The following is a 9,816-nucleotide window of genomic DNA, read 5'->3' on the forward strand; positions in this document are numbered from 1 at the left end:
TAAAAAAAACAACAACAAGTAAATAGCTTATTAAAACATATACAAAAGTGAAAACACAACATTAAGCGAGCCCATTTCCTCAATGTGCTTTGGTGATTGTATTCTGTCCTCAGGGGCCACCGTACACTTTGATTCTGTAACAGAGGACCCTCCTCAGCAGAAGAGGCATTCTGCGAAGACCCGCCCCTGCTCTGCCTCTGATTGGCTCTGACCCTGATATCTTTTACCATATAGAGATTTTTACCCTAACCCAAAACATCTCACTCCACTCTGTAACAGCAGACCCTCCCCAGCAGATCTAAGAGGCTCTCTGAGACAGTAAGTAGTTAAATGTTCATTGATGTACTCTGTCCATGTAAAGCTTTATATGTAATTGGTAGGATTTTAAAATACATACTCTGTGTAGCTGGACTCTACTGTGTCTAAGTAAGAGTTGTTTGGGAGTAACCTGTTGCATGTGACTGATGGCTACTGACAGGCTTGTTGGAAATAAATGGTAATAAATTAAATAATGCCAACGATTAAATGTTGTTTAACCGACTTACCAAAAAGAATTAGACAGAAAGAGGGAGCCTTGGGCGATCAAGAGAGAGGCAGCGTGTGTATCTATTCATAATGCACTCATGCACACAGCAGAAGTAAAAGCAAAAGTTTAAAGTCACTGCGAAGACACTAAATGTGGATGAGCTATTGGGCGTTTCCCATACATTGATTTATCTGTGGCAGCCGACACATATTGAATTTCTATTTTTTCTACAATTGAAAATGAGTAAAATCTTATTTAATTGCAGAGCTGCGCACCGTGCATTGATAAGCTCAGCAACTCCTTGCCTCTCTCTCTCTCTCTCAATTTCAATTTAATTGGCTTTATTGGCATGACGTTGTGGATCAAAGTAAAAGTCGCCTATAAACAATAGAATATAATATAAGAAAAGAAAAGAGAAACAAAAGGGAAAAAAGTATCTGACATAGAAATATGTCTTGCTTAGTGACATTTAGTTACATATTCTCCTGCCAGAGCTACTGTAGTGCTGTTTTCTCCAAGAAGGTTTGAATTAGTTTGTCTTTTGAAAGTCTGGGATTTTCTGGTTGAATGTGAAGAAGAAATCTTTGTATTTTGAACAACTTGTCTCCAGCATAGAAACAGTGTTTAATCAAGATATACAACAATATGACATTCACAATAGTAATTAATGGAACATATAAAAATAACCATATGTGTAATGATGATGTATAATAAGGCTATGTCAAGATAATTATTGGTCATATTCAGTGATGTTTTAATTATGTGACCCTCAGTTTGTGACATGTAGTCACATATTGTACAGCTGAGTGTGCTTATATTTGTTACATTTTAAGAGGAAGTGCATCTCTCTCTCTCTCTCTCTCTCTCTCTCTCTCTCTCTCTCTCTCTCTCTCTCTCTCTCTCATGTTGTTTTACTGAAGCATTTTAATAATTAGATGCTAAAATCATAATAATACCCCATTAATTTCTACATAGGCAGATTTTTAAAATTATATTAAAAAATCTTATCAAATTGTTATCAGCAAACTCAACCATATTCTTATACAACATGTTACCAAGTTCCTCTGTGATGATTTTCAAATTGTTTCACTCCGGCATTGTTTTAATAATTAGATGCTAAACTCGTACGCAATACGCATGACATGCTATAGATACTGGTGGTGGTGGAGCCAGCAGGTGGTTGTAAAACCTTTGGACGAGTCTCCCTGGATATCATGGAGGTGATGAGTTGAACAATAGTAGATCTGAAAGACAGAATGGCAGAACTGCAACGATATTGAAAGAACAGCATCTAGAGTGGTTGGCTCAAGGAACACGGGCAGAAATATCATTGGTCAGGTACGGTGATGTTGGAATTGTGAATGCAAGGATTTTGACAGTGTGGGAAAACAGAGGTGACGAGGTGAAATAAAACAGGAGAAAATAACGTCTCCTGTAGTTTAATAAAGGCAGAACGCGAGGAAAGAAATCTTCCTTATTGACCTTTCATCACACTTTCATTTTGGAGCCAAAGACCTAACTGGAAATGAGCTAATTAGACCTTTTTTTTAAATTTCAGATCTTAACTGATTGAATTCAGTGTGAACAATGTACGTTTGTGCAGTATGCATGACCTTTTAAAATATTATTGATTATAGATTCCATAATGGTGATCCATATTTAACAACTGTCATTTTATTTTGTCATAATTATACTGGAGCTCACCTGAAAAGGCAAAGTCATGCTGCTAACTTCATGACATATTCTGTTTAGTCATGATTCGTCTTTCTTTAATGCAGTTATCCACAATGGCATCTGCAATATATGGCAACTACATCACACATCTGGCTGTGTCCCTCAATGAAGCTGAGGAGCAAGACCTCCAAGCACAAGGCTTCAAGATAATATATGGTGATCTGAACAAAGGGGCATTAGGAAAATACATCTACATTTGGTACAAAAAAGAAGATGGTGCTCCACCAATCACCAGGCTTCAAGTCACATTCAACGATGACATGGCTGTTGGTTTGAGAGCAGCAGGATACACAAAGATCGATAAAGATCTCAGTACTGGAGCTGCAGGTGATCACATCTACCTTTGGTACTTCAGAGGGGGCACAGCGTACGATATTCCCATAGTGGACATTTATGTCACTAAAGATGCAAAAGATGAAGGCCAGATGTTTAGCTCTGGTTGGGAGAGACTGGCCTGTGATCTGAACCGCAGGAATGCAGGGAACTATATCCACGCCTGGGTGAAGAGAGCAAGACAAACATACATCTGTGACGTCACTGCCACTGATTCCTACAAATCAGACATGAGGCTCTTTAAGGATGGTTACATCCGTGTGGATGAAGATACTAATAGGGGTGCAGGAGGAGAATATGTCTTCATATGGTACCGTCAGACCACTGACCCCGAACATGCACTCAGTGATTTGCAAATCTCCACCGAATATGGTGAGGAGTGGGAACCTCAGCAGAAAAATTACGAGCAAGTCAGTGTTGACCTCAATGAGGGGACCATGGGTGAAGAGGTGTACCTGTGGTACAAGCAAGGGGGAATGAAACCCATTAAGGCCATCACCCTGCTTGTCAACCCAGCTGCTGTGCAGTGGTATAAGCAGGGTGGTGTGAAAGTTATCGAAACAAGTCTCAACTCATTGAATCTAGGCAAAACTGTATACCTGTGTTTTTATCAGTGAAGACCTGAGAAAGCCTCCATGGTAGCAGAGCAGAGCATTCTCAACACTCACTGAAGAGGAAAGTCCAACTATCATTTTTCATCTTTTTCATTTTTAAAATCTTTTTCATCATCTATAAAACAATTTTTATGTCACTGTGTTATTACTGGTGATATAAGAAACTATCAATTGGTTATTGATTTTATAACGTAATTTGCTATCAATCATTTTAAAAAGGCAGTTTATTCAACATTGATTACAACATTAATGAAAGATTGAATGTCATGAAACTATTCTGACATCAAGACAACTGTATGTGTTTGTAAGTGTGTTTATTTCAGTTTGAGTATTTCTACATGTTGGATCCAAATAAAAATGTTTTTATCATCATTTTCCCGTCACTCTTATCATGCTGGGTTTCCTCTATCTGCCTGAAAATGCCCCTCAGGCTGTGGATACAGTCAGGTCAGATAATTCCTCCCTTAAACATGTCCAAGACACATGTTCACTACTTCTGATGAATGATGTGCAATGTTTCGTGAGTTTTTGAGCACCTTTAGCCCCTCAAAAAAAAACAGAAAACAATACTTCCTTGCATTACAATGGGGCCTTCGCACTACTCGCCTTAATGGATAATGGAAAAGCAAAACTCTGAAAGACTGTGAAGTCTGCAAGTTGAAGTCAGCGACTTTCAGTAAGCTGTTTCTCACTCTTTGACCTTCCTGTTTTTCTCTTACCACAACCAGTGCGACATTGTTTCAGCAGCTGCAGATGGACAGAAAGAAAAACTAAATGAGTTTTGAAAAGTGAACTCTTGTCTCTCTCATGGTGTTCTGATTGTAAGACTGACTCTGAGATTCTCAACTTTTCAAATATTACCTTCCTTCAATTTTTAAATGTTAAATCTCTGTTGAGCTGTTCTGGAGTTCTGGAAAAAAAGTTGTGTATTCATTTACCACTTATTCAGGTGGTATTTTAAAATTACACAAAATTTACACACACTACTGAACAATAGAATATTCAATTAGTCAATAACAGGCATAATTGATCTGTACTAACTAATGCAGACTAATCTGGCCACAGTTAAAGTAAACAGGCAAGTCTGTGTATTTTCATATTTTATCAGTTGGTAAGTGCACAAAAAATATTTTTGATCTATAACCTCTGGTAATTAAAAAAAAAAGTACGGGCGTTACCTTTTAAGATGTTGTAAATTTCAGCTGAATTCACACTGGAAACCTCACTTAGTGGTGTGAAGCCTCAGATCTGCTTAACTGTAGACTCTAAGCCAGCCTAACTGTTAAATTAATGATATTTTTAAATATAATTTAATGTTAGTTTTGATGTCAGTATTACATTCATGTCAATTTTTTATCTCATCTCATTTATTGCACCTACATAAAAAGGATTTTTTTTCTCTTTTAGTCAGAAGCTGAATTGTGTTCTTTGCTTTCCAGCACATGCCATTACATCCATGTATTACTCAAGCATGTTTCATTGAAATTTGAAAATTGGCAGTTTGAAAATTGAAAAGAAAGATTTGTACTTATTACGATTATAAAAATCAAAGATACAGTAAATCTTCACTTAGTGGAAAATGACAGGGTGAAGAAATCTTCAAACAAACACAGTAATAATGTTTATAAAGTTTATTGCTTTGCTTCTTCTGTTTCTCTAGATTCCTTCTTTCTGTCTGAGTTTCCCAGAACTTTGCAGAATGTGTTGTCAAGTTTTACTTCCTGTCCGACTAAACCACAGAGGAAATAAGAGCTTGTTTTCGAAGAACTAGTCCTGGGCAGATTACTGGTGATGACGTGACAATACACACATGTTGGAATTCTAATGTTCATGCATTCCAGCTTCTCTCCACCAACCACAAAACAAATATGCAGTTCTAAAGTCCATGTCTAAAATATAATGGATGGGTAACTTGTGTTGTATAAATTTTCTTCTATTATTTTGGGTCTGTTTTGTCTTGTGTTTTGTTTGTCTTTATTTTAGGAATTTCATATTGAAACAGCTGCAAATGCTGAGGGTACCCACTTGATTTTGTCTAACTCAGGCTGTTGAACCTTCATTTTAGCCTAAGTTGAATTTTAACAATGCATTTTTTGACTCCCATCACTTACATTTAAGTCTGGTAGTATGTCAGGGCAAGTATGAACAGGAGGAACAATTACAGAGACCAGTAACTATTTCAATGTACATATGAGTTTGTGCGTTTTCATTTAAGAATTACAATCACACCAGATGTTTGATGTGATGAAATCGCACCATTTTAGCTACGAATTGTATACCTGTGTTTTTATCAGTGAAGACCTGAGAAAGCCTCCATGGTAGCAGAGCAGAGCATTCTCAACACTCACTGAAGAGGAAAGTCCAACTATCATTTTTCATCTTTTTCATTTTTAAAATCTTTTTCATCATCTATAAAACAATTTTTATATCACTGTGGTATTACTGGTAATATAAGAAACTATCAATTGGTTATTGATTTTATAACGTAATTTGCTATCAATCATTTTAAAATGGCAGTTTATTCAACATTGATTACAACATTAATGAAAGATTGAATGTCATGAAACTATTCTGACATCAAGACAACTGTATGTGTTTGTAAGTGTGTTTATTTCAGTTTGAGTATTTCTACATGTTGGATCCAAATAAAAATGTTTTTATCATCATTTTCCCGTCACTCTTATCATGCTGGGTTTCCTCTATCTGCCTGAAAATGCCCCTCAGGCTGTGGATACAGTCAGGTCAGATAATTCCTCCCTTAAACATGTCCAAGACACATGTTCACTACTTCTGATGAATGATGTGCAATGTTTCGTGAGTTTTTGAGCACCTTTAGCCCCTCAAAAAAAAACAGAAAACAATACTTCCTTGCATTACAATGGGGCCTTCGCACTACTCGCCTTAATGGATAATGGAAAAGCAAAACTCTGAAAGACTGTGAAGTCTGCAAGTTGAAGTCAGCGACTTTCAGTAAGCTGTTTCTCACTCTTTGACCTTCCTGTTTTTCTCTTACCACAACCAGTGTGACATTGTTTCAGCAGCTGCAGATGGACAGAAAGAAAAACTAAATGAGTTTTGAAAAGTGAACTCTTGTCTCTCTCATGGTGTTCTGATTGTAAGACTGACTCTGAGATTCTCAACTTTTCAAATATTACCTTCCTTCAATTTTTAAATGTTAAATCTCTGTTGAGCTGTTCTGGAGTTCTGGAAAAAAAGTTGTGTATTCATTTACCACTTATTCAGGTGGTATTTTAAAATTACACAAAATTTACACACACTACTGAACAATAGAATATTCAATTAGTCAATAACAGGCATAATTGATCTGTACTAACTAATGCAGACTAATCTGGCCACAGTTAAAGTAAACAGGCAAGTCTGTGTATTTTCATATTTTATCAGTTGGTAAGTGCACAAAAAATATTTTTGATCTATAACCTCTGGTAATTAAAAAAAAAAAGTACAGGCGTTACCTTTTAAGATGTTGTAAATTTCAGCTGAATTCACACTGGAAACCTCACTTAGTGGTGTGAAGCCTCAGATCTGCTTAACTGTAGACTCTAAGCCAGCCTAACTGTTAAATTAATGATATTTTTAAATATAATTTAATGTTAGTTTTGATGTCAGTATTACATTCATGTCAATTTTTTATCTCATCTCATTTATTGCACCTACATAAAAAGGATTTTTTTTTCTCTTTTAATCAGAAGCTGAATTGTGTTCTTTGCTTTCCAGCACATGCCATTACATCCATGTATTACTCAAGCATGTTTCATTGAAATTTGAAAATTGGCAGTTTGAAAATTGAAAAGAAAGATTTGTACTTATTAAGATTATAAAAATCAAAGATACAGTAAATCTTCACTTAGTGGAAAATGACAGGGTGAAGAAATCTTCAAACAAACACAGTAATAATGTTTATAAAGTTTATTGCTTTGCTTCTTCTGTTTCTCTAGATTCCTTCTTTCTGTCTGAGTTTCCCAGAACTTTGCAGAATGTGTTGTCAAGTTTTACTTCCTGACAATACACACATGTTGGAATTCTAATGTTCATGCATTGTCACGTATTCAGTTTCCAGAGTGAAGCACTACAGCTTCTCCACCAACCACAAAACAAATATGCAGTTCTAAAGTCCATGTCTAAAATATAATGGATGGGTAACTTGTGTTGTATAAATTTTCTTCTATTATTTTGGGTCTGTTTTGTCTTGTGTTTTGTTTGTCTTTATTTTAGGAATTTCATATTGAAACAGCTGCAAATGCTGAGGGTACCCACTTGATTTTGTCTAACTCAGGCTGTTGAACCTTCATTTTAGCCTAAGTTGAATTTTAACAATGCATTTTTTGACTCCCATCACTTACATTTAAGTCTGGTAGTATGTCAGGGCAAGTATGAACAGGAGGAACAATTACAGAGACCAGTAACTATTTCAATGTACATATGAGTTTGTGCGTTTTCTGTTAAGAATTACAATCACACCAGATGTTTGATGTGATGAAATCGCACCATTTTAGCTACGAATTTTGAGTTGCCCGAAAATGAAATATGACAATGGGAAAAAAAATAAGAGTAATCTCCGAAGTTGGACATGTGAGATTTTCACTCAACAGCAACAATAAGAGTCATTGCTGTAAAATCTGTAACAGTAAAGGTCTAATCTTCACTTTGAGCAGCTACAACCTTTAAACACTGCTTTCACGTTAACACTGCTTTGCTCATTGAAAATCTAATTTTAAGGGGTGGGCCTACAAGCATGATTTGTGACATCACAACTGGTTTGGAGCCAATTGTGGTCCAATATGTCTTTATTAATGTCTGAAGGGGATCTTTAAAAAAGATATAACATTGTTACTGGTCAGTGTTGTGTTTGTGTTACATTTCCCAAATAAAATCTGAATATTAAAAGCATATTAACATATGCAAAGGTCATTTTGAACAAGCTAATAATACCATGTTAGTATCTGCAAACAACACATGGTTTAGTGTGTAATGTGAGTTTTACTAAGTTTGGACCACTTCATATAAAGTACAGTATTCTAGGGATGTTGTATTTCTTAGTTTCAAATTCATAAGGTATGTTCAGATGTATTTCAGCAAAAAACTCATTAGTGAGACTTGCTTTAAATGCAAAACATTCACTTTTTGGAAAGGACTTGCCTTAGTAATTTTTTAGAATATTTTTATTATATGTTGAGCAAAATACGTCAAAGCACAAAAAAATGAATTGAATATTTTCAAGTATCTTTATTGTGCCTTAAAGGGAAATTGGTTTGCAGCCAAGATAGAAATCATAGAAAAGCACATAACACTGTTTCAGTTTAGCTAAAATTTAGATGTAGACTTCCTTTTAGATGATGGTTGAATCAAAATTGTCTATAACTAACATTGTTTCAATATATAATCAGCCAAAATAGCTGCAGATGGACTTTTAGATAACAGTTGAATCAGTATTGATCAGTTATGGTGTCAGTTATGGTTGAAATTCTGGTGTTTATTCAACATCAGTCATAAAGAGCGCTTTAAATTTGGTTTCAATGTTGGGCATCAACGTAGATTCAATACTTCTACATGATGACATTTAAATGTTTCAATCTGATTTTGCTATCTGGGAGGTCATCTGGGACAGGTCTGCTTTCTGTCCTCACTGAGAACACAGGACAGGTAAGGTTAAAACACTTTACTCTGAAATCAGGCAGGTAGGAGCAAATCCACCAACAAAGAACATCAAGACATGTTAACTCTATTTTCACAATAATTCTTCCAGCTAGAAAGCTCTATGTTTGTACCTCAGGGGTGAAAGTGAGTCACTGTAACTTTTTTTTCAGGCAAGAAAGTAACCATGTAGACTCCCAGTATGTGGTCAGTTTATCCCAGTAACACCTACTTGGAAAGTTTCACCGAAGTTGTCGGAGCAGCCGTCTGCTGCTGCAGAGCTGTTCATGTCAGCTATGTGAAAGCTGGCATGGGCCATTTCAATTCGTAGCACATCGTATTAAGCTAGATTGATATTGAAATATTATATCAATAAATTAGGTCTCTACTAGATTGCTGTTATAAAATGGCAGCAATTAATGAAGAAATGATGCTGTGTGGCAGAAAAACTGCTGTTTTACCTTTAGTAAGTTCTGTGACATTTTATGATTTACACCTACCCTCTGGCTATATGTGTAAATAATTAGTTGTTACTTAGAGTTATGTTGCAACTTATCTCTGTGGTGCAACTGCTTTCTGATCTGATTTTAATTTACTGCTGGCTCTAATGTCTCCGTAGTGTTTTGATATCTTGACAGCACCATAACACAGATTCACTGTAAACTGTAAACGTTATGTTATATTCAGTGACTGACAATGAGGGTGGGCTGGCGTGCCAATTCTTTCACATTGAACCTACAAATACATTTTTGCATGGAAGCAGGACTGTGGATTTTGGCCCCCATCACTTACATTGTAAGTGCATTATGAAGAGATCTTCTAATGGCCAATATGAACAGAAGGAGCGATTAAAGCAAGGAAAAACTTATTTCAGTATTCATTTGTGCACCTGACTTATGTTTTAAGACAGATTTGAATAATTGTGAACCCATCCTTTAAGGTCAGTGAAAGACTGGG

The sequence above is a fragment of the Thunnus maccoyii genome, chromosome 17 (assembly GCF_910596095.1).
Source record: "Thunnus maccoyii chromosome 17, fThuMac1.1, whole genome shotgun sequence".
Lineage (NCBI taxonomy): Eukaryota > Metazoa > Chordata > Actinopteri > Scombriformes > Scombridae > Thunnus > Thunnus maccoyii.